We start from the raw sequence: 27,835 nt of genomic DNA, 5'->3' as shown, positions 1-27,835 counted from the left end.
GTGCAAAATGTTTTTTCAACCAAATGGAAATGTTTGCCTAAAATATCAGTTGTTGACAAATTAAGACTTTAGGGGGGAAATGAGGGTGGGGGGTATTTGTTTTTGGTGTTTTTTTTTTAAACACAAAAATAAAATAAATTACAATATGTCTTGTAAGACTTTTGCAAGGAGATTTTTTCCTGACAAGCTCTAGCCCCTAGATTTTTCCATTGTTCAATAATATTTCTACTACAGGGGTGCCCATAGGCCCCATTGTGCTCAGGGCTGGGAAGGGAAGCAGAGTATCAGAGCTGTAAAATGATTTTTCCAAGGTCATATAGCAGCTCAGTGGCGACATTGGGAATAGAACCCCAGGATCTTGATTCCCAGTCCATTGCCTTGTTTGCTAGACCTGTGGTTTTCAGCCTATGGTCTGTCTAAGATTTCCAAAGGGGTCTTCCCCTCCATTCAAAAATTTTTAGAGGTCTGCAAACGAAAAAAAGGTTGAAAACCACTGTACGAGACCACACTGCTGTCCTTGGTAATAACTTAACAAGTAACCTCACACTGCAGGTGGATGTCCAACCAATACTGTATGCCTCTGAATGGTTAGAAAAAGAAAATGAAGCTAAACAAAATATGGGGGGAGTTACTTGTGTATTTTCTCTTCCCCAAAGCCCAACTCACACTCCAGACCAAAGTTGTTCTTATTGCCCCGTGGTGTACAGTGTGAACAGTTGTTGAACTGCAACATTCGCAAACCATCCGCAAGTCTGCTGACGATTGCACAGATTTTGATGAAGTAGGCAAGCGCACTGCAAAGATGAAAGATTCTGCTGCGCCTCTGTATTTCCCACTCTCCTTCAGACAGAAGGGTTGCGTGAGCAGCTGCCTCTACGGATGAGTCTAATGCAGCTCCTGGGTCAGCAAATTTTAAACTGGTTAAAGAAAGCAGGTTTTGTTTTGTTTTCAGACATCAATATTTAAAAGGGAAGTAGGAGGGAATGGCAACTCACTAGTCATCACCAGTCATTTAAAGAACTTTAACACTTGCCTTTAAACAAACAAACAAAGACTATTATAATCAACCTCAGTGTTTAATAAGACAGACATAAGGCTTTCAAAAATATAGACAAGCCTAAGAATCGGCTTTGGCACATGCATCTCAAAAGATGCCCAGTACCAATTTGTATCTTGCATTTCTTCTTGGCGATCAGAGAACCTAAGACTTAAGGACCTTATGTAACTGATTAACATGTAACTTGTTTTCATCTTGGCCTAACTGACGACTGAACGATCTTTTCCAAAGGCTTTAGCCTTTCTTGTGCTGCCCATAAATCAGATCCAGAATATACCATGGGAATCAGGATTTCCAACCTTAGAAGGATTGCCCAATGGAAGAGGAACTTGGACAAGAGTAGGGTGAATTATGTTACTCCATGGCCTGAAATAATATATGCTACTGGATGCAGGGAAGGATTTTCAAAGGTACCCAGATTAGCGCCTATAAGACAGTAATACTTTGTTCCAGTAATTCCAATATGTACAGTACAGGTAATCATTCTGCAGAGTTTTTACCAGCAAAATAGAAATTTGGTGGTAGATTTATGTATGCCCTTTGGCTGCTTTGCCCCATTCTGGTCCTGGAAAGTAGCCACAACCCTATTTTACTGGTTAAGCTCTCTATTACACTAGTGAACTACATGAGGATCAGCTTACCTAATATAAGAAAATAAAGATATACCCTGTAGACGTGCAGACTCATCCTTGCGGCGCCTCCTGCTGGTGACTTCTGGGAATTAGCTCATTTTCCAGCTCTGGAGCACCCTCTGCAGGCTGCTGATCCACCTGTCCTCTGGCCCCTGTGTCCCTCCCTGGACCCCAGTATCGTTTTACCTGGGGTGCTGGTCCCTAGCAGTAGTCCCTCAGTCTTAAGGTCTCCCCTCCCAGGGGACACCTCCCCCACTATCCCCACCTTACCTCAGTATATGGCTATTGCTAGTCATTGTCTAGCCCTTGCACCCTGGGGCAGACTGCAGTATCAGCCTACTCATCACTGGCAAGGTCGGGTTTGGACCTGCTGCCTTGGCCTACCCCTGGGCTTCCCTGTGCAACCCCCAGTACCTGTTAGCCTTCTGCTAGGCTGCAGCCTGGGGCTTTCCAGGCTGGAGCTCCCCAGCTCCTCTGCCTTCCCTCAGCCCTGCTTCACTCAGGTACCCTGTGTCCAGCTCCCTGCAGCCAGGCTCATCTCCCTCTATAGCTAGAGAGAGACTCCTGGGCTCCCAGCCTCTTATAGGGGGCAGCTGGGCCTGATTGGAGCATGGCCACAGCTGAGCCTACTTTCCTCAATCAGCCCAGACTTCTTGCCCCAGCCACAGCCCTCTCCTGGGCTGTTTTAAGCCCTTCAGGGCAGGAGCAGGGGACCACCCTGCTACATACCCCCAGTGCGTCCACTGGCTCCCTTGATGCCTTTGAGGAGCAGTGGGCGCTGTCCAGGGTTCTCTGCTCGGTGTCCCCGTCAGGTTCCCTCCTTCTGACCCTTTGACCTCACTCCTGTCCCTGTTCTTTTATTAGTTGTCCCCCGAACTCAGTGGGTTCTGTGGCCCTGTGGTTCCTCCCCTTAGGCTGGGGGAGGATCCTTTAGCAGTGGGCGGGCTTCGCCCACCCCCTTCCCGGAAACCCAATAGATACATACCCCCAGTGGGTTAATGTCCAAGAATACTGCTTTTACAGTGAAGGCCTGCTTCCTGCTACATATTCCACCTGGCTTGACTGAGACAAAGGGAAGGCAAGGAACTTCTTTAGGGTCACAGTGAGTTATTGGTTCGTGTTGGGTAAACCCCAAGGTGCATCACAGATCTCATCTCTCTCTCTCTCTCTCTCACTCCCCTAAGATCAGGCCATATACAGCCTCCTTAATAGTGTTGTCCAAAGTAATGTTGTGGACTCTGGAGTGTATTCTTAAAGTATTTCTGCACTGAGCCTGCTATACGGTGCTTTTCCTTTCTATTAACACCAATACTGTGTAATGTATTAAAGCAGGAATTTCTTATTGTATGTTAGAAGCTGCACGTATAATCCTAGGTGCTGAAGCACTGATATACAGTATAAAACATTCCCATTATCTGAATGTTGATCCACAGTTGAAACAGGGTGTGTGGGGATGTGTGGTTGTACAAGTATGTCGAGGTATCTACCTACAGAATGTGACATTTGTCTTGTGTAGAATTTTTCATCAGGATGTCTCAAAATACTCAACCAGGAAGAGAAGTGTCATTGTCCTCACTTTACAGATGGGGAAACTGAGGCACAGACGTGACTTGACTTGCCTGAGGTCACACAGCAGATCATTGTCCAAGCCAGGAATAGAACCTAACTTAGCTGGATTCTCAATCCAGTGCCCTGTCCATGTATGTGTAAAATACATACATGATACATTTAAATAAAATTTAGCGCTGATGAAAAATGCTGGCTTGACAACCCTGGAGCATGAAGTTCTCTGTCCACAAAACAGGTAGAGCCTGGGCAGTGTCAATGCAAGCTTCAAGTTCAAGCTTCTTGTCATTTCAGTCTTGGATAGCTTTGCTCATTCTACTCCAGCTGCTTCTCCGCAGTCCACTGAACAGCTAGCTGGTGACAAGTTTTAGGTACTGTTGACCTGGTTTGGTTTTGAACTAGGGACTTACAAATAGAAGGTTCTATTGACAACATCCTGAACTGTCTCACTGCCCCCTATTCATACATATGCTTAAAATGTCTCACTTTCATCTTTGATACATGAAAACCTTTATATAAAAATACCTCATTTTTATATAGTTCTCTTCATCTTTAGAGCTCAAAGCACTTTACAGAGGACAGTATTATCCCCACTTCATGGATGGGGAAACTGAGTCACAGAGCGATGAAGTGACTTGCCCAAGGATATCCAGCAGGCCAATTACAGGGACAGGAATTGAACTGAGGTCTCCTGTCCTAGTCCAGTACCTTAGCCGCTAAACTCTGGGTCAAGCACTAATCCCACAGATGCACAGGTGCTGTAAATCTAGCAAGGTGTTTGTATGTACAGTAACATCCACTATGTGCTAGGCACTTTCCAAACACACTAGGAGAAAAGTCTCTGCTCTGGGGTGCTCATAACGCAAGGACTGACATATTGACAGAGGTTAGTGGAAGGAAAACTATAGGCAACTTGTGTACTAAGCCTCTCAATTAATGTACACAGTATGGGCCGAACGCTATTTGAAAAATGTGCACAGTCTTGAGCTAATCTGGTGATAAACCTTAGAACTGTGTCATTAACTGATTTTTATTTTCAGTTTTCTCGCAATTCCAGAAAATACAAAAAATATATATTTTGGGGTTGTACAAAACATTTGGTTTGACCCAAAATAAAATATTTAGTTTAGATTTTGAGATTTTTTTTTTACTTTAATTTTTTAAATAAAATTGAGGGAAGTTTCAAAGCAAAGTCATGTTGAACCACAACACTTTGTTTCAGAAAATGGCAAAGCAAAATGTTTTGACTTAATTCTTTACTTTTTAGACACTAACAATTCAAAACTAACATGAATTTATGAAACATTTTGGTGTTGCTGAATTTCTGCATTTTTGATGGGGGACTGGGAGGGGAGTTTTGGCTAAAACTTTTGACTTATCTCTAAGAAAAACACACAATCTTTGGAATAAAACTGAGCCTTCATGTTATAACAAAAGACACAGGGTATCTCTGAGGATAGAGCAAATGTTATAACTAAGTAAACTGCAAGTCCTGTTTTTCATTGCATAGTGTTATATGTGCCTGGGATTTGCATGCTACTTTATCTCAAATTGTACTCACAAGTCATGGGGGGCGGGGTGGAAATCTCAGTTCTCAACTCTATTAGATTAAAACTTATTCTTTGAAATTCAGGACAAGAAGCATATGGAAATTGCTACTGCAAGGAACAGATACTATGCCAAGAATAAAAATCAGCACTATGCAATATTGAAATGAGTGCCATTATGGGTTATTTTGAATCAGGCCATGACATGATTAAAATTCAATTACCTCTTCTGCTTTGAAGGGCCAAGTGACTTGGAGAAAACAAAGTTGGAATGTCAGGACTAAGAAAACAAAGTGTCTACGTTGGTTGTAATTTTCCAATAACTCTTTGCAGCCTTGATGCTTACAGCCCATTCCGGGACCTATTGGGTTACATACAGCTTGTCTGTGACTCTGGATTCCTTGGTAAATGCTGCACTATATGCAATTGATGTCTGGTGCAGTTTGTGCCTTTCCTCTCCTAATAGTCAAATCACATAGCCATGTTTATGACCTGCCTTATTACACTGAATCTCCATTATAATGAAATCTAATAGACTGAAACTTGTTAGAATGGCTCTCGTTTTTCTTGTCTCTCTAGTCTGTGGGTCTCTCCTTTTTCATTACAATACGTGCCAGGATTGTGTTCTTAAACTCTTTAAGCATAAATGGTAGCTGATGGTAAACCTTAAATAAAACTACCTCAAATTCCCACAGTTTGTAGGTAACTGAGGGCTTGTCTACACTTACTGGGGGACTGACCAGCGGCGATCAATGCACCGGACCCACTAAATCGACCCACTAAATCGACCACCGATCGCTCTCCCATCGACTCCTGCATTCCACCGGATGGAAAAGAGTATGGGGAGTCGACGGGAGAGAATCTTCCATCCACATTGTGTAGTGTGGACCCCACAGTAAATATTCATTTGAATTATTCACATAACTCAAAGTGCGTAGCTTAGATCGACTTTCTTCTCTAGTGTAGACAGGGCCTTAACATGCTCGTTACTTGCAGGCTTAGCCTTTGAGAAAGAAACTAACGTCTGTTGTTGGCTTGTTAGGTCTCTTCTTGCTAAACAAAACCCTTCTGTTCAGGTCAGTCAAAACATCTTGGCTTCAAAATGTTTGTACTGTAATTAGTTTAAACTTTGAAACAAAAAGTAGCTTCAGTCCAGAAAACTGAAAATTTTCACTCAGATGTGCCAGAATGTCCCATGTTTTCAAAACCTCTTCAAACTGAGAAATTTGAAACCGACCCTTCCCATGAAAAGTTTGGTTTGGACAAATCAGCTTATTTTTTAACTGAAAAAAAACATTTTGCCAAAAAATTCCCAACCAGCTGTAGTAATTGGGGCTTGATACTATAAGATGCTGAATGCCTCCTGAGAGCCAACCCCATCAATGACAGATGTCACAGGAAATAGTTCCCTCCCACTGCCACAGTACCCAAGGAGAGGAAGGGTCACTGTGTGGATGCAAATGGCCACAGCATGGGGGCTGGCCGTGATGCAGGGGCATTGGCCTAGGGACGCTATTATTTAGGATATGTCTAGGGCCTCGGATTGCCTTAATCCTGCCCTATTTAAAGCGTATGGAACACTGAAACTCTTAGCGGGTAATTAGTAGGAAAAATAGGTAAACATCATCTGCCTCTTCCTTGCATTGATTTCATATCAGATACACCTCTAAGGCTGTCTACACTACAGCCTATGTGACTTATGTTGTTCAGAGGTGTGAACCCCCCCTTCTCCCCGCTGACATAGCTTCTGCTGCTTGTGGAGGTGGTTTTTTTATGCCAGTGGGAGAGCTCACTTCCATTGACATACGGCATCTTCACCAGAGGCGCTGCAGCAGCGCAGCTGTATCAGTGTACATACAGACGTGGCCTAATTTTCCACAGGCTGAAATATCTGAGGCTCCATTTCTACAACTGTTATTAATGAAGTTTCCTTATGTCCTGATTTTGCTGAGCCAAACCTGGTTTCCTCAGAACTTCTTTCATGAAATCGAGAATTGGACATATCATGTGTCCTGAATCAGAACATTTGGGACCAGGATTTCATTCTTGTGGGTTCTTTATAACTACAAAAAAAAGGGGGGTATGTTCATGTTCTTTGTAAGCACTGCAACATAGAATTTGCTCACGCAGTCCAGTGGAACAAATGTTCAGTGGGATGGTCAGTGACCGGACTGAAGAGAAGTTGAATAATTGGGAAAGAGAGCTCCTTAGAGAGTGTCTACAAAGTGGATGTTAATGGCTTGTTCAGCATTTCATAATACATTCAGAAAGATTTTTCCCAGTGAAAGTGTCTGTGTAACTATTTGTAGGCAGTGGTGACACCAGCACGCGTGACTTAAATAAAGGTCACCTCCATCTTTTATTTTCCAACCTTGAAAAGTCACTGTGGAAGAATTCCAGTTTTTTATTTTGAAAATGTAGTCACTTTGGCTCTTCTTCCATAAAATTGTATTGGTTTTCATAAAGACTTTCAATAATTTGTTATGCTCATGCCGACCTTAATACAGAATGGTTGTTTCTAGAGTCGGGTTTTTGGGTTTTTTTTGAGAGTAGTAAATACACCAAAAATGCATTTTTTCTCAGGGCACCAACACTTGGGTCAAATTTGGCAAATAGGTTTGGCTGAAATTTTTTTTTTTTTGTTCTGGAAATGTCAAAATATTTTGTTCTGCTAACTTCCAAATGAAAGGGAGGGATAGCTGAGCGGTTTGAGCATTAGCCTACTAAACCCAGGCTTGTGAGTACAGTCCTTGAAGGGGCCATTTAGGGAGCTGGGGCAGAAAAATTAGTTGGGGATTGGTCATCCTTTGAGAAGGGGGTTAGACAAGATGATCTCCTGAGGTCTCTTCCAACCCTGATATTCTATGAACAACAGTATTTCATTTTGAAACTTAGCTAATTTTTTAAAACAGATATAAAACTCCCAAAACAGAACACTTCCCCCCCCGCACCCCCAAATCATTTTGGGTAGATTAAAATGTTTCACTTGACTAGAAACTTGGGGTGGGGGAGGTTCATTCAGAAGAACCAAGTCCAGTTTTGGTTTGACCTGAATAAACTCTTTTTTCGTTAGGTCCCCAAACTGAGAAATCCATTTATCCATTCAGCTCTAGTTATTTCCTACCATTAAAAGACAACTGTCTAGCTTAGATTTTGGCCTTTCCTGATCTGTTAGCCCCTTCCCCCTGTACTTGGTATATTCTTTGTTACAATATATACACCAGCTTATTATGACCATAATTTTGCAGACAGTATATATGTGTACCAATTGACTGTCAGTTACTTTAATAAAAGTAAAAATAAAGCTGATGGAGCATTACTAATGCAGTGAAAGTGCTTCACTTTTTTTCACCTTTGCTCCTCTTTGAACAGCTGCTGTATGTATCAAGCATACATCCCTTTTTATTACATATTAGCTGAATTCATTTTAGTCAAGAAAACAAGAGGGGTAGCTTACGGTAAATGAAACGTGTATGGGATTCTAAAATTCAGTCTAGATGAAGATGTGAGTCCTATGCAGCCATTCATTGCCCCCTTCTCAGGGCACATTTGGAAGTTACATGCAGCTCTAGGAGCAGATCAAAGACCAAATTGTGACTCCCACGCTCGCCCTTCCTTCTCAGGAAGGAGTGGTGAATATTCTAACTGGCCAATTAGTCTGTATAGGTGAATCCAGCCCCTTGTTTCCAAAGAACTGGCACATACTAGACCATTATTTCCAAAAAATCAAATCCTGACATCCTTACTCAGTTCTTAATTCTTTATTCACGCAAGCCAGCTGTTGATATTTTTAGGCCTCATATAGAAAATCCTTCTTCTCATCCATCTCACAATTCCCATATACCCATTTCCACCCAGTCCCCAAACAATGAAAAGATATTGCACATTCCACTGCTCAGCCATATCCAAAAGCAAAAACCATACCACTACCAATGTTCATTTACAAGGGATGTTCTGCATATATGGTGCTTCTCTTCACTTTGCAAAGTTTAATGTCACTGGTCATCAATGACAGTCACAGTGCATGCAGATCAGTGTGTGATCAGATACACTCACGCCAAGTGAGCAGGCTTAGCCATTCCCAAATTTGCATGGGAAGCTACAGAAAAGTGGCAGGGCTTGTTGCCTTGAGGGCAGATTCTGTGAGGTACTGACCTCTGTCAACTCTCTCTGAATTCGGCAGATGTTGAGGGTGCTGAGGGAGTGCTGAGCATCACAGACAGCTGGGTGCTAGTGCTCTAGGTTTTATCCCATGTCCTTTACATCCTCTGGTTTGTGATCGCTGGATTAAGGATTTTCTCACCGTTGTATGCTACATTTCCTAATGATTTACTATTGTCGAGCTCTAAATACAGCCAAATCTTTCCAGTCATTTCAATGGGATTGTTGGATTTGAAAGGAATGAAGGGTTGGAGGGACATTTAGGCCTCAATTCAGCAAAGCTTTTAAGCACACATTTAAAGTCTAAGCATGTGCTGAAGGGCTTTGCTGAAACAGGGCATAAATAAGCAGGGCAGACAAGGTCATCTCTCTCAGAATGCCTAGGAAACAATTTTCAGGGGACCAATCCACAAAGGAAACTTAATTTAAAAAACCATAACAAAGCTCTTAATCTGAAAAATGTAGAGTCATGTTTTTCCCTGGAAAACCCACAGGAAGGCAGCAAATCTTACAAATGGGTGTGGCTTCCCTTTCCTTTATGAAAGAGGCATGAGGTTTGGTCTCTTAAACTAGGAGATAGCTGGATATTCATACAACTTTGCTGGTCCTTGGCAGCATCACTTCTTCAGGAGAAATTTCAAGAAAGATGTGGAGAAATTGGAGAGGGTCCAGAGAAGAGCAACAAGAATGATTAAAGGTCTTGAGAACATGACCTGTGAAGGAAGGCTGAAGGAATTGGGTTTGTTTAGTTTGGAAAAGAGAAGACTGAGAGGGGACATGATAGCAATTTTCAGGTATCTAAAAGGGTGTCATCAGGAGGAGGGAGAAAACTTGTTCACCTTAGCCTCCAATGATAGAACAAGAAGTAATGGGCTTAAACTGCAGCAAGGGAGATTTAGGTTGGACATTAGGAAAAAGTTCCTAACTGTCAGGGTAGTTAAACACTGGAATAGATTGCCTAGGGAAGTTGTGGAATCTCCATCTCTGGAGATATTTAAGAGTAGGTTAGATAAATGTCTACTAGGGATGGTCTAGACAGTATTTGGTCCTGCCATGAAGGCAGGGGACTGGACTCGATGACCTCTCGAGGTCCCTTCCAGTCCTAGAGTCTATGAGTAGTAGCAGAAGCGCTCTAATAAGATGTGGGGGCTTGGACTATTGAGCCACAGCATTAGTTAGCAGGGGGCGCTAGCCCAGTGACAGAGCTCTTCATAGAATATCAGGGTTGGAAGTCATCTAGTCCAACCCCCTGCTCAAAGCAGGGCCAATCCCCAGACAAATTTTTACCCCAGTTCCCTAAATGGCCCCCTCAAGGATTAAACTCACAATCCTGGTCTTAGCAGGTCAATGCTCAAACCACTGAGCTATCCCCCTGTGTTATGCTTGGCCTGGCCACAAGTGGGTGCCTAGAAGTGCATTGACTCTCAGTGGCAGTTTAGGACTCCTTTGAGCCACCGTGAGATGCTAGATCTTTGAACCAGTGTCCAGATCTTCCTATATATCTGTACAGCACCCAGAACAATGGGTCCCAGATTCTCTTTGGGACCCTGGGTGCTGCTATAATGATGATGATAGAAACCTGCAGCTCTATGCAGAGTAACTATGCCTGTCCTTGTGGGGCAGTGGATCCTATCCACTGTAACCAGGATGGCAGAAGAACTGGAGTCCCTCCTGAGACAATGGAACTAGGACCTGGGTGAGAAAACATCCTGCAGGGGAAAGTACAAACAGCCAAGCCTAGGGAGAGAGTTTAGGTAAGATTTGTTTTGTTGCTATTTTGAGTTACCAGAAAGGGAATAAACGTGTAACTGACTTTGATCTTTGCTTGCTGCTCTGTGCTTACCCCCCAATTCATCTTTTTAATATTTAATTCTTCTTTTCTTTTACAACCACTTTCATCATTTAAATCAAAATTAAACATGCCTTTTAAACAGATATAATTGATTTTTAATTCACTGGTCAGAGTGCAGTTAATATAAACAAATGGGATTTTACTTCCATTTCCAGGTACACTTAATTAGAGGCACAGCCAAAATAAAATTACAGAATTTAACTAAATACATAACAAGATTTTGGTAGGTACGTGCACACGCACACAAATGCTCCATTATTTTAATGAAGGTATATTTTAAAAAAAAGTTGTTTTATGGTTTTAAAAGCCACTGTAGCAAAATAACCCCTTCAGCGAAGAGAGTTACGTGCAATTAGAGCTGCGGATCTTGAATTGTTTGTCATTTATCTTGGATTCCTTGTCAGACATGTTGTCGTCTGCCATTGCAGCATGTGTACTCTAGCAACTCTATAAAAGGCAATCAGTGAAAGCATATCTGACACCTTTGGAAATGGAAATTAAAATTTTGTCCTTTCAAAACACTCAGCAGAGGAGTTTCTCAAAATTAACATTCTGTTGGTGATGTGGAGTTATTCCCATGCCTGTTTCCTTCAGTTCACACACCGAGAAATCCCCAGGGTGATTAATTCAGTCACCACTCCCTATTAAAAATCTGCAAGCTGCAGAACTGACCTGCCCCTCTTCTTACATTCTCAGTGCTCTCTATTTTAAAAGCCAATAACAGATCCTCGCCCCGAGACTGATGGGAGGATTAGAATATTAAAATATATTGTGCTGTGACTGATAATTAAGAAAATCACAAACAGTTGTTTGGCACAGCCTCAGTAACAGAGCCTTCCAGCTGGAGTGGAATAGGGGGACGTTTCATTTTGGTCTATTAAATTTAATATGGGTGTTCAGAACAGAAGTTTATAAGACCTTAGTTGTACTTGCATTGGAATCTGGCTGCCTCTATCAAATGCAGTCGTACAGGAGGAAGGCATTCCATGTCAAGAAAGCACTTAGGCATGAACTTAATTCCTACTGATGTTGGTAGGACTTAAGCATGTACTTAAGTGCTTTCCTGATCGGGTATGGGGGGAGGGGAGCTTGGGCCTGATCCAAAGTCTTCAGTGGGTGTTGGGGATCAGGGCTTTAGGGCCTGATCCTGTAAAGTACTGAGTGCCCTCCACTCATGTGTTGGTTAGTAGGAGTTGTGCCTTCTCTATGTAACTGTCAGCCGCTGGTCCCAAACAAGATTCCTATTCAAGAAGGGCTCCTGTGAGCATTTAGTGAGTCTGACTTACTGTGTGTCTGCGAGCAGCACATGTGCTAATGCTCACGGACTGAGCAAAGCATGGCATTTTTTGCCTTCTGACTTCACTTAGACACTGAGTTTCTCCAAGCCATAGCTAATAAAGAACATCAGAAAAGAAGAACGGCCTCCCTCCAGGCTCCCACTCAAACATGCAAGACCCAGTGAACTAAGTGGGCAAGTAGAAATGCCTGAGCACTGTTGGACGTGCCCAAGCTGTGTGCACGCAACTGTAAGACTTGTACGTTCATAGGCCATGTGTGCACATTGGGCCTCTTGTACATAGATAAAAGCAAGTGTTTAAAAATCCAGGCCTAGGCACTCCACAATTGACTTCAGTGGGAGCAAGATTGGCCCCTATAACTGTAACCTTCTTCAGGGCCTTTTTGACCAAGGTCAAATGTGGTGCTAATTAATATCAGTCTTCTCTTCATAGACCATATCTCCCCGTGACAGACAGATTTGATGATCAAAGTGATCTTCTTAATCTCTAATTCCTATCAATTATATATGTATGTTGGGCTAAAAACTTGGATTTTCCTGCCACCAATGCAGTTCTGGCTTTCAAAGGAATTTTACCTGTGACTTCCAAAGTTATTTACTCTTCCTTTGTAAGAACTGAAGTTCCAAATGGCTGCAGAGAAAGAGCTGAATATAATATCATTGCCTCTTCCTCCAGCATCAATTGTGGCAGGTATCCAGGACTTTGCAGATTTGCTTCCAGATCAGGGGCACCATTTAGGGATGGGGGCACCTCCCTCCCCCCATCCCTGTGTTTTGTACCCCTGGCTGGGAGTGGCCCCCACACCCTTTTTCTCCCCCCTCTCCTCACTGGCCAGGAGTTGCCTCCCCACCCACCAAAATCTGAAATGGTATCCTTGTTCCTGGTGCAGGGGAAATCAGGGATCTACAGTCTATTCTAAGTGTAATTTGCTTTATTTACCCATGCAGGTCCCAGTCCCTGCACAGAAGTGTCACAGGCAGCCTGCGGGAAATCCTCTCATTTAGGAATCTCAGTCCACACCCCCACTGGACTAATTTTGTAGTTAGAAAGCTAGTTGTTGATCCCATTACTCAGAGACTGAACTTCTTGGGGCTATGCATTTGTCAATCAGGAAACATTATTCCTGAATAAAATTTGGTTTTATTCCAAGGATTTCAGATAAGTAAGGCAGAAGAAGAGTATTTTTTTTATTTTCAACTGTTTTATAATTATAAAATAACTGTGTTCCTTGTGTGGACATTTGCCTTTATTAAGCACTGGTTCCACATGTGGGTTGCTCTGTGGAACTCGACAGTGGAGAGCTGTAGAGCAGCTGCCAGGGTGGACAAGCACTGGTGATAAGCCCTGATCCTAGGGCAGGATCTGGACTTTCTGGGAGGATGTGGTCAAGTGAAGAAGAAAGAGGGATGCCAAGTCTAGCCCGAGAGGGGCAGAAGGGGATTTGTAGTTTTAGTTTGGGATTTTGTTGGGTTGGCCTCCAGGGGGCAGCCCTGTGAGTCATGGCCCTGAGAGAAGCGTGAACTTAGAGAGGCTGTGGGAAAGGCCTACTGACAGGTTTGGTAGGAAGACCAGGGAGGCAGCAGCAAGGAGTCTGGCAGAGAGAACCTTGACTGCCTGTCCTAGGGTCCCTGGACTAGAACCAGGGGTCAGCAATGTGTCCGTACATGGACACAAGTGCCCATGATAAAAATGTTGAGGACTGTGGTAATTTTTCAAAAAACGGAATGACGGAATGACATAGTCTCCCACCCCCAATGTCCATCACTAAATATAGTAATTTTGTCAAGTGTCCATCATGTCACATGGTGGTGCCAACCTCTGACTAGAACCCAGTGTAGTGAGAGGACTGGGTTCCCCATCCAGCCATTACTATGCTGCACCCAGCCATGACAGAGCATACTAGTGGTGAATCTGCTCTTCCACACGGCACAACCAGATCCTGCATTTGGGGTGACATATGAAGAGCCCTCTCCGTATGCCCTCAGTGGTATACAGCACTCCAGAGGCATTAGAGCTGTGCTCCTCATCCACTTCCCCGCCCCCTGTGTCTGCTTGCAAGTTTCATCAATGCAATGTATTTTATTTCATGTGAAGTCTCTTCAGCTTGTTTTTCTTCTTCCACTGATGCCCAGTCACGTGAGACGCTCAGCATCCTTAACTCCCGGTGTGTCAATGGGAATCGAAAGAATTGAGCACTTCACAGAATCTGGGCAGCCTGCTTAATTGAGATGGTAGGCCAGCCGGTAGGGTCTCTCAAAACAACCCTTCTGAGGCTCTGATATTTTATTCTCTGAGTCTCTGATAACTGAGATTATGACTTAATTGACCCATTTCTCTTGCTAGTAGTGTGTGTCTGTGTCATCTGGGAGAACTAGACCCATGGATAAATGCTGAGAACAATAGAAATCTGTTCTTATTACTCTTACCTGCCTCTTCCTTCCATTTTTCCTGTAGTTTATTTTTTCTAAAGAATAAAGATCTTTTCAGTGGAATAGTAGAAAAACTGGAGTTAAACTTCCATTTATAATTTTCCACCTCTTTAAAGATAAAAAGATCTATCAAATCCTAACAATAGGATACTGCAGGGCATGCATTAATGACCCTTTAATGCACTTCTCAGGTGGCTAATGGCCCATTACTGCTCTCTTGTCATGTCTTGTTGCATAATTCTATGCAAATCCAAAAGGGATGGCTAAAAATATATATATATTTTTTTCCAGTCATTAACATCAGACTTCAGTTTTCTATTTTTTTAAGGATGTTATTTTGTTATTGATGTCTTTCAGTACTGTGATGGAAACCAAATCTTGTAAACTAAATAGAAAGTCTTTGATAGGAATAAGTTGAGTCCATTAACACCCTAAATCAAAAGAGGCTGCTTCCTCTGATGTATTTGTGCAGCTCATTTTCACATATGCAGCACCACTTTAATGAATAATTTGTTTCCTAGGCTTTGTTCACTAAAATTCCAGCTGACAAGCCCATGTCTCTTGAATGGCTGCATCTTTAGAATAGACTTAAGGTAACAAATAAAAGTTAGAATCAACAGCCATAGTTCCAGACATGGCTTCTCATTTTGAATGCCTCCATGTTTCAGTGCCTTCCAGGTGCACACCCAGAAATGGAGGTACTCCAGATGAGAGGCCAGTTATGAATAAGGGACCTTAAGGTTCTGAAATTTCATGTTGCCAATATTTATGCCTGCACCAACTCTGCCAAACGTTGGGGAATCTTGTGAAAATGTTGCAAAAATAGTAGACGTTGCTATGAAGAGATGCAGAATCACAGCTTCCAAATTAAAACAATTCATTCTAAAATGCCATAATTATAGTGCCAAAAAATTGTAAAATCTCTTGAAAACAGGACAGATATTCACAATGAAGTGGAAACATGCTCATATTTCCAGTTGTTCAGGTAATCAATATTTTGCCTGACACCTATCTCTACGTATGATCAGGGCCGGCTCTAGCAATTTCGCCGCCCCAAGCACGGCAGCACATCGCAGGGGGCATTCTGCCGCTCGCTGGTCCTGTGGCTCCGGTGTACCTCCCGCAGACTTTCCTGCGGCGGGTCCGGTGGTCCCGCGGCTCTGGTGGACCTCCCGCAGGCGTGCCTGCGGATGCTCCGCACGCGTGAGACCAGTGGACCCTCCACAGGCACGCCTGTGGGAGCTCCACCGGAGCCGTCTGCCGCCCTCACGGCAACCGGCAGAGCGTCCCCGCGGCATACAGCCCCAAGAACGCGCTTGGCGTGCTGGGGCCTGGAGCCGGCCCTGCCTATGATGAAACCAACCAGCCTAGCATGGGATAGTTCAGAAGTTAAGGGGGTAGGAAACCTGGCATCATTGAAGTAAATGGCAAAACTCCCACTGATTCAGTGGAACCAAGATTTTTTTCACTCTGCAATTATTGCTTCATCTGATTGTGCCTTGGTTTTGCTGCATTCTCCTATGTAATAGCGTGTCATGATGCGCTGGGACAAGTAAAGCTTGACTAAACTTACCACTGACTTCCTTTGTTGCTGGCCGTTTCTTTAAAAACAACATAGTCACATTTTATACTAAAGGAGGGCGGGAGGGGGAGTAACAGTGAATTGCTCTGACTAGCAGTAAACAGTCACCATATACAAGGACATGCAGATGTGGGGGCTTCTCAGGCTGTCATTTTTATGTGTAGGTTTTCCTCCTTTGAGCATAATAGTAGTCAGGAGAGAGAGGACAAACTGCCAGATGTCTCAGTTCTATGTGGGCTGCGCTGGAAAGGTGCTAGGAAGCAAGTCAGCTGGCAACTGCAATGAGGTAGAATTGATTAGAGGTTCAGAGGAAAGTAAAGTTCATGCATTCCCACAGGGATGCGAAGGATGAGAAAGGAGAGAGACTGACCAAAACCCCATAGTGCTAGAAGAGTTCAACCCTAGATGTGCCTAGTTACCAAATAACCTGAAGAAAACACTGGCATGATTTTGTGTAGGATTTTAAACTACGTCAGACGCCAATGGTAGCAATTCCATCTGCTGTTTAAGCAGAAAGTAACAGCGTAGGTGGAGGAGGAAGTGATACACATAAGAAAATTTGTTCTTGGGAGGCAATTGGGAAAAACACATGTGATGACATGGGAGGAACATCTGTGCATCATGCGATAACGCTTTGTGCTGTAAAGGATCAACGGGAAGTGAGGTGGCTGGGAGTGGGAGATGGGAGGCAAAGAGCCAGGCCATGTGTCACCAGGTGCAATTCCATTGAAGTGCTGCTTGAAGCATGATTTCCATTGACACCAGTGAAGTTGCACCAATTTATATTAGGGCTGAGTTTAAGTACAGAACCCCTCAATGCGTGGCACAATCTTGGCAGTCATACCCACTCCAATCCAAAGGCGTTCTGAACAAGAGAGGCAGGTGTTAAAGGCAAGCTATCCATTCTGATGGTGCAGCCTACCACTAAAAAGGCATCTTAATTTTTTTTTAAATAAACATAGCCAAAAACATCCTACATTCCTTGTGTTAAATGGAGAGGTGGCCAAAGGCACCCCCCCACACACACTGCATGATGATCCATTTCCCTCTATAGAAGCCAGGAATGTAAGGGAATTTGTGTACTAAGAAACATGTTGTCTATCAGAGCTGTAAAACAAACACACACACACACCCAAGCTACAGCTGTGAAAGGCACCAAAGACCTGCTTGGCCGTGTGTGAACTAAAGGGAAGTGCAGTGATTTCTAAACAGGGCTTTGCACAGGCGTATCTGCCAACGTAGACAAGTCCCTTCCAAATGTGGAAAGCCTGATTCTGTCTGGGGACTCTGGCCGCTAAAGGCACAGAAGTAATAATGATTTAAAATACATCAAGTTCTTGAAATGTACAAAGCTAGCACCTACGGCCTGGCCCATTACTTCTTAGAGAAGCCTGGTGTTCTAAGTGCTGTCTAGAGGGATATCTTTAACACTGCTGCTATAGGTACCTCAGCAAAATTGCTTCAACCTTAGCAGTATTGCATGGCCCTTTATGTCATTCGGTAGAAGTAATAACCCTTCACTAAATAATTTAGCCTGAAACATTTTGCCGCATAAAAATATTTTTTCCCTTTGATAAACACTTATTCTGACCAATTGCACAATAATCATTTTAAAAGGACAGCAGCATGAAGTTGGCTTTTCCATAGAACATCTGGAAACTTTCTATTTTGCATCGTATAACCTGATTTATTCATACAATGTGCAATATTTTTGCATGGGATTTAGAGGCTGGTTTTGATGGAAAATATGACAGATTTGATGGGGATAGACAGGATTTGCATTTATTTTTTTCCTTCTCAAGCACCTGGCTCCCACACGGTATCAGCTAAGAATTAAGAGAGAGACAGAGATGCCCTTTTGTTGCTTGGGTTTTAATATAACATTCTCATTCTGTGAATTTGACTTGAGATGCAAACAACAGTTTTAGAGGGCTGGGGTCTCTTCTCTTCTCACACCAATGCAGGTCATGAAAAACTGCTCTGAAATCCATGGAGTTACACCTGTGGGAAGTTTAGTGCAAGCGAGACAAGAATCAGGTTCCACATTACATTTTGATTAAAAAAAACCGAGAACTGGCCCACGTTAAACGGTTTAAAAAAGTGGCTAACTGATAGGTCTCAAAATGTAATTGTAAATGGGGAATTGTCAGCAAGTGGGTGGTGTATTTCCAGTAGGAATCGGTTCTTGGCCCTACGCTATTTAATATTTTTATAAATGATTTGGAAGAAAACATTGTCATCCCTAATAAAGTCTGCAGATGACACAAATTGGGGGAGTGGTAAATAATAAAGGCAACATGTCACTGATTCAGAGAGATCTGGATTGCTTGGTAAATTGGGCACAAGCAAACAATATATACTGTAACCAGGTACATCTAGGAACAAAGAATCTAGGCCACACTTACAAGATGGGGAACTCTATCCTGGGAAGCTGTAGCTCTGAAAATAAAATTGTAGGTAGATGATCAGCTGAACATAAGCTCCCAATGTGATGATGTGGCCAAAAGAACTAATGCGATCCTGGGATGCATAAACAGAGGAATCTGTAGTAGAACCAGAGGTTACTTGACCTCTGTATTTAGCACCGATGTGACCGCTGCTGGAATATTGTGCCCAGTTCTGGTGTCCACAATGCAAGAAGGATGTTGATAAATTGGAGAGGGTTCAGAGAAGAGCCACGAGAATGATTAAAGGATTGGAAAACATGCCTTAGATTGAGCTCCTTGAATCTATCATTGTATTTAGTTTAACAAAGAGAAGGTGGAGCAGTGACTTGGTTACAGTCTGTAAGTATCTAGATAGGGAACAAATACTTAATAATGAGCTCTTCAATCTTGCAGGGAAAGGTATAACACGATCCAATGGCTAGAAGTTGAATCTAGACAAATTCAGCCTGGAAACGAAAGGTACATTTTCAATGGTGAGAGTAATTAATCATTGGAACAATTCACCAAGGGCCCTAGTGAATTCTCCATCACCAACAATTTTAAAATCAAGATTAGATTTTTTTCCCCCTAAAATCTATGCTCCATGAATTATTTCGGAGAAGTTCTATGGCCAGTGTAATACAGAAGGTCAGACTATATGGTCGCAATGGTACCTTCTGGCCTTGGAATGTAAGAATTTGAATCTATAGTAACATGAGAGTGAAAGGATAATCTAGTGGTTAGGGCTTTATCCTGGGTCTTGGAGTCCAAGGTCCAATTCCCTGCCCAGGCCTCATGAGACAGATGTCAGTCATGTCATTATATTTGCTACTAGAAGGTGGTTGGATAGTATGGTAATGAGCGCAGAATGGGAACTATATAGAATAGACAGAAATAAAAAATAGACATGTTGTATTCAAAGCGAATGTTGACTCTACCGCAACTTCATGCTTCTCTGTCCTCATTTATTTGGAAATACTTCATTATAGTGTAAGTTCTCTAGTGCTGGGACCATCTCTGTTACTGTGTGTTTGCTACAGTACCTACCACAGTGGCTCCTGATTCTGATGAGGGACTCAGGTCACTAATGGCATAAGAATAACAATTATTTAACACGCACTAAATTCTATGAAGGAAGATGCTGGCTCTATTTATTCTTTAAATTCTAGCTGCCCGGATGGATGTATTTAAATTGATTTCAGTGTGACTCTATGTAGCTGGGCCTTAGCTGTCTGTACTAGAGGATCTCAGTGCCGAATCAGGGCCCTTAGGTGAAATCCCAAGGCCTGGTGGGTGTAAATCAGAGCAGTGTATTCCCCAGGGTGGAAGACATACTATTCTGTTTTATAGCCCAAATTTGGTTTAATCAAGCAATGCATTGATGGGAATGTAAATGACAAATTGCAAAGAAATGAAATGTGCTGGCAGTTCTCTTTAACTGCAAAGTTTTAATTGAATCTTTATTTTCATGTGTTTGAGCACAATGATGTTTGTTTATTTCTACATAGTCCCCTGTGCAAATGGGTTGGTTCGCTGCGGGAGAAAATTCTCAAGACTCTTCTTGCAAATAAAATATCTTTGATAAGCCATTGTCTAAATATAGTGGTGACATTAAGATCCACAACAAGCAATTTCTGCCTTTATATTTAACTTGTATTTGAAAAAAATGAGGCTGTATACACTTAACAGTGTGTGAATGTCAATGCTTCTGTATCAGTTACACTAAGGCAAAGCAAAGCGGAATGACTGAGGCAAATCCAACCTCCCAACATCTTGCATGGGTGCAGAAGGCTCAAAAGCAATAGAATTGCCTGCAGGAGGACAGCTCTTGGAGGCTTTTCCAGGTGCTCTTTGCACCCCTAATGAGCCCCATGTTCTGCAGCTGTTCTCACCATGGAGGATGTTAGAGTGGGGCAGGGGAAAGATGGAGGCCAGGCAAATGGGTAAACACACTCTGTGAATCCACTGGCTGAAGCGCCCAGCATGGCACTAATGACCATTTCAGACCCACTCTATTGGGTGAATAAAGTTCAGGACTGTTCAAATTCATGGTCCCGGTTTGGGCCAATTTGGAGTTCTAGCTCACACACAAATCTAGACAAGACCTCCAGGTTTGTGTTAATTTGGCTCAGATCTCTAAATCATTTCAAGTTCACTCAAAACTGGGCCCAGGTTTGGGAACCTTTTTGATGAACCTGGTCTGAGCTTCAAGGTCGTAGCAAAATATGAAGCCTTATGAGATGACTGTGTTTGGGTTTAGCTGCAAATCTTTTTGCATTGCTCTGATTGTGAGGAAGGGAGTTGGTGGATGTACTGAAGGTCAGTAGGAACTGGGTCTATCAGAGCTAATGGATCACAACAATAGCAGTGGATAGGGGTGGCACTATTGCAGCAATTTTACTAGGACCATTTCCCTCTTCTAACTGTGCAAGACTCCAAGAGTAAAATCCTGTCCTGAGTTAAGTCAACGGCAAATCCCCTATTGACTTGAATGGGGCCAGGGCACATTTCCTGAACTACTTCTCCTGCTAAAGTTGAGTTTAAGGAAAAGTGAAGGTTCAAGTCTCTTGACTGATCTGAAGGAAAACTCATGCAAGAACCCACTGAAGTCTAGCCAAGAGCTACATAATTTGAAATCATCATGTAGCAAGGGCTTTAATTCTCCCTCCATTCTGGTGGCACTTCATTTTCTTTCCCTCTCTCACACACATGAATCAGACTGTGCAATATGGAGAATAAATCATTAACTGAAATCTGAGCATGATCTTCAAAAAAACAAAACGGCAAAAAAACAAAACTGAATTTTAAATTCTTTGCTGCAAGACTGCCTCCAATACTCTCCCACATAGCTGTGTGACTGCGGGATAGCTGGCAGTGTGGCTAGAGTAGCTTTCTGCCCCCACGCTCCTAATGATCTAATATTTCAGGGGCAAGGCACCAGATCCACATATGCAGCCCTTGGACTTGGGGGTAGAGTAATCAAATCAGAGGTAATTCTGAGACTACAGATGAGATGGTGACACTATGGCTTTTTGTTGTAGAGCAGGCTGTCTTAATGAGTGCATGAGCCAGCAATCATCTTAAATCATCTTATATCAACTCTGATTCCCTTGTGAATTTCTGCTACCTTTTCAAAAGGTTATTAGTTTGGAAGCATTTTAGGGGGTACGTCCCTGCACTAAATCTATAACTGCCTTAATTATTCCTGTGACAACAAACACAGAAACAAAAAAAGACAAAGCACACTTTGATTTTCATTTGCTGTCTGCCACGATGCCGTTGTTTTCTCATCCAATTAATTCCACTAGGTTTTTAATTGAAGTGGCAGTTGGCATAAATATTAATCAGCTGCAAAGAAATGCAAAGGGTCAGGGGGGCACGGCAAATGGAGGAACGATCTGTTGTCTTTTGTTTTGGTACTCTGGTTTACTTTCCCTTTCGTTAAATCACAGATTCCTCAGAATGGAGAGGTTTAGTGTGGTGAGCGTCAGATTGAAAAAAATACATATATACTGTGGTTCAGATTTTAATACTGATACTTGGAAAACTGATACCACAAAAATGTTTAGTTAATTAACTGTCTCATAATATCAGTTAGTGGGAGAAGGGAAGGACTCAGCAGCTTGTGGCCAAGCAATAGTTCCAGGCCCACTCATTCTGTTCGACGCCAGCGACCCAGAGACCGATATATGAGATCCCCTGCTTTGGAGAGGAAGGCTTGGCCAGTGGGTTAGGACTTTAGGAGTTTGACCCTCAAGTCTTCCTTCTGCCATGGACTTCCTGTGTGACACTGGACAAGCTGCTTAGTCTCTCTGTGGGGATAATAGAACATCACAGGAGTATTGTGACGATAAATACACTGAAGATTATGGTGTGTTCGGATACCATGGTAATTGGACCTTAGAGAGGGAAGATTCAAAGCTTCATGCAGGAAGCTCTTAGCCCGTAGAACTCCTTTTCTACTGGCTCACTGCTCAAACCTGGAGCTATGTCAGCTCTCAAGAGTTTGCTTTAGTGGGTTTCCTGCAAACACTTGATTTGGTTCCAGTCTGTAGGGGTTGGATTTGACACCCCAACCCTGAACATGGCCTATGGCTTTGATGCATGAAATGACAGTTTCACAAACTGAGAATTCAAGATTTGGCCGGGAGGGTGGATTTTGGTCATTCCATTGTGAAAAGCGGTTTTTCCTGTACGGAACTGGCAATGCAGCGGGGTTGGTCTCTGTATGCATCTCTGAATGCAATGTGTGAATAGTAACAAATATATCAGTTTTGATATTTAAACATTACAGCTGTGTGAAATGCTGCCATTTGAGTCAAGCCAGAACTCCAAGCTAAAATCCAGCAAAATGCAGATAATGCAAAGTTCACATGGCTTCATCGTAAAACTGGAAAGCTCCTGGGCTCCCCAAGAGCACACAGAAAAGAAGTTCGTTCAAACTGTCACACAGCTTCATTGCAGCCTGAGAGCCAGATTCTCCTCTTCAAATTGGCTTCCCTACAGTACATCATGCAAGTGGCCACAGGATCTGGAATCTGGCCATAAGTGGCTAAGTGAGAATTCCTCAGGCAGGGGAAGGTGTCAGCTGGTGTAAAGCTAGCAGAGTTAGCTCCTGCATCAGTTCTCGCTGAGGATGGGAAGGAGTAGATCAAAGATAAGGACTGGGAGGATGGGGATGGCAGAGCACAGCTCCACTCCTCCAGTTCTCAGCTGGGAAGTTATCCTTCGAGAGCAACTAGGCTCCTCAGTCTCCTCCTTCTGACTCATTCCTAGAAAGTGCTACAAAATCTGTTGGTAATGCAGGGCCTATGGCTTTAGACTTAGCTCTTGCTTTTTAACAGAAGGTGCATGGGACATGTGGATAGAAAAGGCAATCACAGTAAATGTGAAATAGCCCATGGTAATGGACTCATCATTTGGAGGGATCAACCCATCCATTATTTGTCAAGAGGGCGGGGGCGGTGAAAATGATACATCAGGTCCAAATTAGTCAGAAAACAGGTATGCCATGAGAGGGTGCAAGGGGCAAGCTGATATACCTTGTGTAGTGTTCCTTACTCCCTCCAACAAGGTGTTTGACAAAGATCTACTTCATTTAGTCTCTCAGTTCCAACTGCCTCTGAATTACGCAGCTTGAGCTGCTGAAGGCTGTGGTTCTCTGCAACTTGCATCACTGTGGTTTTCTCTTAGGACTAAATTCAGCCCCATTTTATAAGTGAAAGGAACTTGTATTGACTTCAGTGGAAGCCACAACCATTCGTAGCAATGAAGAATTTACCTGTGGGAGTGTTGAGGTATAGTGCACATAAGTTGAATTAAGGGTTTTCTGTCCTCTCTTATAACTTTCTGAGAGTGGCTTTTTTTGCTATACTCTCCGTCAGTTCCCTCGGCAGTGTTGCTAGCTCTTGCAATATTTACTGCTTTCCTTTAAGCTGCAGGACCTGGAGCTAAGAATCTCAGCTTTCATTTTAAAAAAAAGTTTCTAGTCCTTCTGCTTGTGGAGAAAAGCCTGAAATTGTGAACAGAGTATAGCCAAAAGGCTCAGAAACCAAGCAAGAAAATAAAAATAACCCAGCAATGTTTTTTGTCTCTCTAGATTTTTTAGACCGATATTATGATTTTGGGGGTCCTGAATATTTGGGGTTGGTAATATTGCTCACTGTGAAAATCTCACTCAGGTCTGTTGCAACTAGCTGCCAAATAGGTGCTAGCTCCACTAATCAACCAGAAATGTTGTGGGTGTAGAGATCAGTGAGGGACAAGCACTGTGCCCATAAAAAAGAGAGAATGATCTCTCTAACTTCCCATCACAAAGATCTCTGATGTTGTCTCCCATATACCACGTCCTGGTCCTCTCTAGGAACTGAGAGATTTCAGAGTGGCAGCCGTGTTAGTCTATATCAGCAAAAAGAACGAGGAGTACTTGTGGCACTGTAGAGGCTAACACATTTATTTTAAGCATAAACTTTTGTGGGCTAAAACCCACTTCACCAGATGCATGTAATGGAAAATATCTACCTACTGTATTTTTCAGTGCACGCATCCGATGAAGTGGGTTTTAGCCCATGAAATCTTATGCTCAGATAAATTTGTTAGTCTCTAAGGTGCCACAAGTACTTCTCATTGTTCTAGGAACTGAATGACCAAAAGTTATATGGTTTTAACTTAAAAGTGTAAAGTGCATCCTACATGCAGCTTAAACTGCTGTATTGCTGTTGAATTTGGCACACTGAGTCTCTCTCCTCGAGCAGACAATGAGAGCTGTTCGTAGTTTCAGAACTCTCTCAGGCAAGTAGCACTAATTATAGTGAGGTGTAATAGCAGAAAAGACATTATATTTAAGATTTCAGGAAATCTCCAGGTGCCTTACAAAGGAGAGCAGTATCATTATCCCCATTTTACAGACAGGGAAACTGAGGCACAGGGAGTGGCTATGACTTGCCTCAGGTCAACCCAGCAGGCCAGTGGCAGAGACAGGAATAAACTCACGTCTCCCGAGTCCCAGTCCAGTTCACTGTCCATTAGTCCACACTGCTTCCCTCTCTTTTATCACAGTGATGAATTTGAACCATGTGACACATTGATTATAGTTGGATGTTTGCATTGTGGGGCGTGTCCACCCCTGGTAAATCTATAAGCTCATAGCATGTGGCTATTCACATAGCATAAACCACGATGGGAGAGGGTAGAGGAAAGAAAAGGGATTCAATTCACTCTTGAAGTGGAAGGAATTCAGAGGAAGCTGAGGGAGTTCAGAGCTATTTGCCTTCCTTCAGGCATGCTATCAGCCATTGTATATGCTTCAAAACAAACCTCCTCCAACATGACAGCCGTTAGAATGCTACAGCGGTGGAGAATTAGGCTGTGACTGGGGGGATCATTTTTAACATTCTTGCATTGTAGGCTGGAGAAAAGCTTTGAACTGCTGCGGGATGACAGACGTTCAAAGTGCTTTAACTTGGGAACCCCATCCGTTGTCTGTCAGTGTGTAATAATCACCTTTTGGGACATTAAAATGGGAACGGTATCGCAGTTACAGAAATAAAGCCATGATATGATGGAGCTTGTCAGCTACTAATCTGTTTTCTAAATATATACATGTTTCTTGTCTCCTTGTATTAAATCATGCTGTAAAAATATTTAGCTATTAAATAAAATAGTATATGACTCTAATCAGTAAAGCACTAGAGATTCTTCCTTCCCCCCGACCTCCCGCTTCTCCCCCTCTGGATAGGGAACAAAGCTTCCCACCATATCACTCCAAAGCTCAGTGATCATTCCAAATAGATGTGGGTAATCTATTGAGTTGTTAGGGCTGTTGGAGGCTTTGTGTTAAGCCCAACTACACAAGGCATTGAAGTTAATGAGTTAAGTTCAGGTCAGAGCTGCAGAGAGGTGTTTACCCACGATTCTAAACTCTGGCACACAAGTCCCCGTGGGCTGCCTTGGAAAAGCTTATGAACTCACTGCTATTTGCTTAATAAGGTCAGAATGGAAAGCAAAGCTCCAGAGGAACCAGTGGCTTTTATTATTAGGAATACACACCGGAGAGGAGAGGCAGGATGATCCATTGGCTAGAACACTGGGCTGGAACTCAGGAGACCTGCGCGCCACCCCTGACTCTGCCACTCACATGCTGTTACCTTTGGCAAATCACTTTGCCTCTCCCCATCCCCTGCCAATCTTTCACCCTTCTTCTGTCTTGTCTATTTAGTGCAGTCCTTATTTGGACAGGTTTGTTGTCTCTTGCCATGTGGTTGTATTGTGCCGGGCACAATGGAGTCCCAATCTCAGTTAGAGTCTGTAGACACTAATCTAATACAGATAATTAATAAGGAGTAAATTTGTCTATCTTATTCACAAGTACTACTTTGACCAGATGTAATATGTTGTAGCATCTCTTTAGTGGACAGATACAGGTCACATACGGTAGCTAGCGAGCTATAGTACACAGAGGTAAAAGCAGGTATAAAGTATTTACTACCATGATAAATCACTAATATATTTGGCTACATGTTTCTTCTCCCCCAGGATCCTCTGCTTTCCTCATTTTTTCCGATTGCTCTCAAAGGCCTCATGCCAAGGCACATTTTCCTCCCACTCTGAAGACACTGAACCTCCTGGCGGGCATAAAATATGCAGTATAAGTTATTAAAGAATGTTACAGTACTGAATTGAGCAATCGTTAAATAAATACAACTAAATAATATATAAAAAAAACCCTGAATGTAAGTTGTTTCCGTTTTTGCCTACTTTGCTCAGTAAGAATGACTGTCTCTCTCTCTCTCTCTCCTTTTCTGCTTTCCTGTGATATAGACTGAGCTCTAAAGCCTCTCCATTGTTGATCAGAATGCCTGTGAGAGGCTTAACATACATTGCCTCAGCAATTTCTTGTTCAGCAGCTTGTTTCCATTTAGCACTTTGGCTTAAAAGATTCCAAATTGAAAACACTGTGAAACTTAATTCAAATAATCTATTATTCAGTGTTTACTTACTTCTTGCAAGTCTTCAAGGGGCACTTACAGCCTACCAAGAATTAATCAAATAATTAATTCTAGGAAATCAGCGGTTCAGTTAGAATACCTGGGGCTGGATTTTCAAGAGCTCATTTAGGCAACAAAATAAGGCCCTGATACCAGAAAGGTACATGCACATACTAACCTGCTGTGGCACTACCCCCAGTTCGTGATGTTAAGCACATGCCCAGGTTATTTAGAATTGGGCCTATGTGACCAAACTTCCCAGAAGCTCAGCATGTTGAGTACTGAGCTCTTTTGACCATCTCGTCCTTGTTTAGGTGATAAAATGGGATCAGAGCTTTTTTTCCCCCGGAAAACCCAGTGCTTATTGTGGGTGCTAAGCAGCCTGTAGTCTGCTCATTGACCCCTGGGATGCGGGTCCAATGGGTCTCCTGGCTGCTCCCAGGGACGTTCTATTCTATGGGCTCAGCATCACTCTCTGATCCGTTGGGGCATTATGCCTAAAAGTGAGCAATTGAAAATTTGGCCGTAAGAGTGACTGGTTTATAAGGAACCGCAGAGTTCCCAGAGTGGCTTCAAATATATAGTTTGGGTTTATGGTTAAATGTGTAGCACTGTAGTGCTCTGAAAATGAAGGAAAGCTAGCTAATGGTAAAGCAAGGAATAATAATGTAAGCTTCAATTCACATCTTTGCTAGCACACTTTATCTCTCTGACCTGCAAACAACACAAGACAAAACCTAACAGCTGTGGTAAGGACTATTGTCGTTTCGAAGGTGTTTATTGGAGTGGAGCCTGGTTC

At 42.8% G+C, this 27,835-nt stretch overlaps 1 long non-coding RNA gene across 1 annotated transcript; it reads left to right on the top strand.

Moving 5' to 3' along the window:
* The first annotated feature begins 412 nt into the window (after positions 1-412).
* Positions 413-19,196, top strand: LOC115661006. The gene is made up of 3 exons (XR_004002995.1): positions 413-495; positions 11,780-11,781; positions 19,186-19,196. It is a non-coding gene; the product is annotated as an uncharacterized LOC115661006 (long non-coding RNA).
* Positions 19,197-27,835: the final 8,639 nt, after the last annotated feature.

Source organism: Gopherus evgoodei, chromosome 13 (genome assembly GCF_007399415.2).
Source record: "Gopherus evgoodei ecotype Sinaloan lineage chromosome 13, rGopEvg1_v1.p, whole genome shotgun sequence".
NCBI lineage: Eukaryota > Metazoa > Chordata > Testudines > Testudinidae > Gopherus > Gopherus evgoodei.
This window is presented reverse-complemented; position numbering and strand designations above follow the sequence as displayed.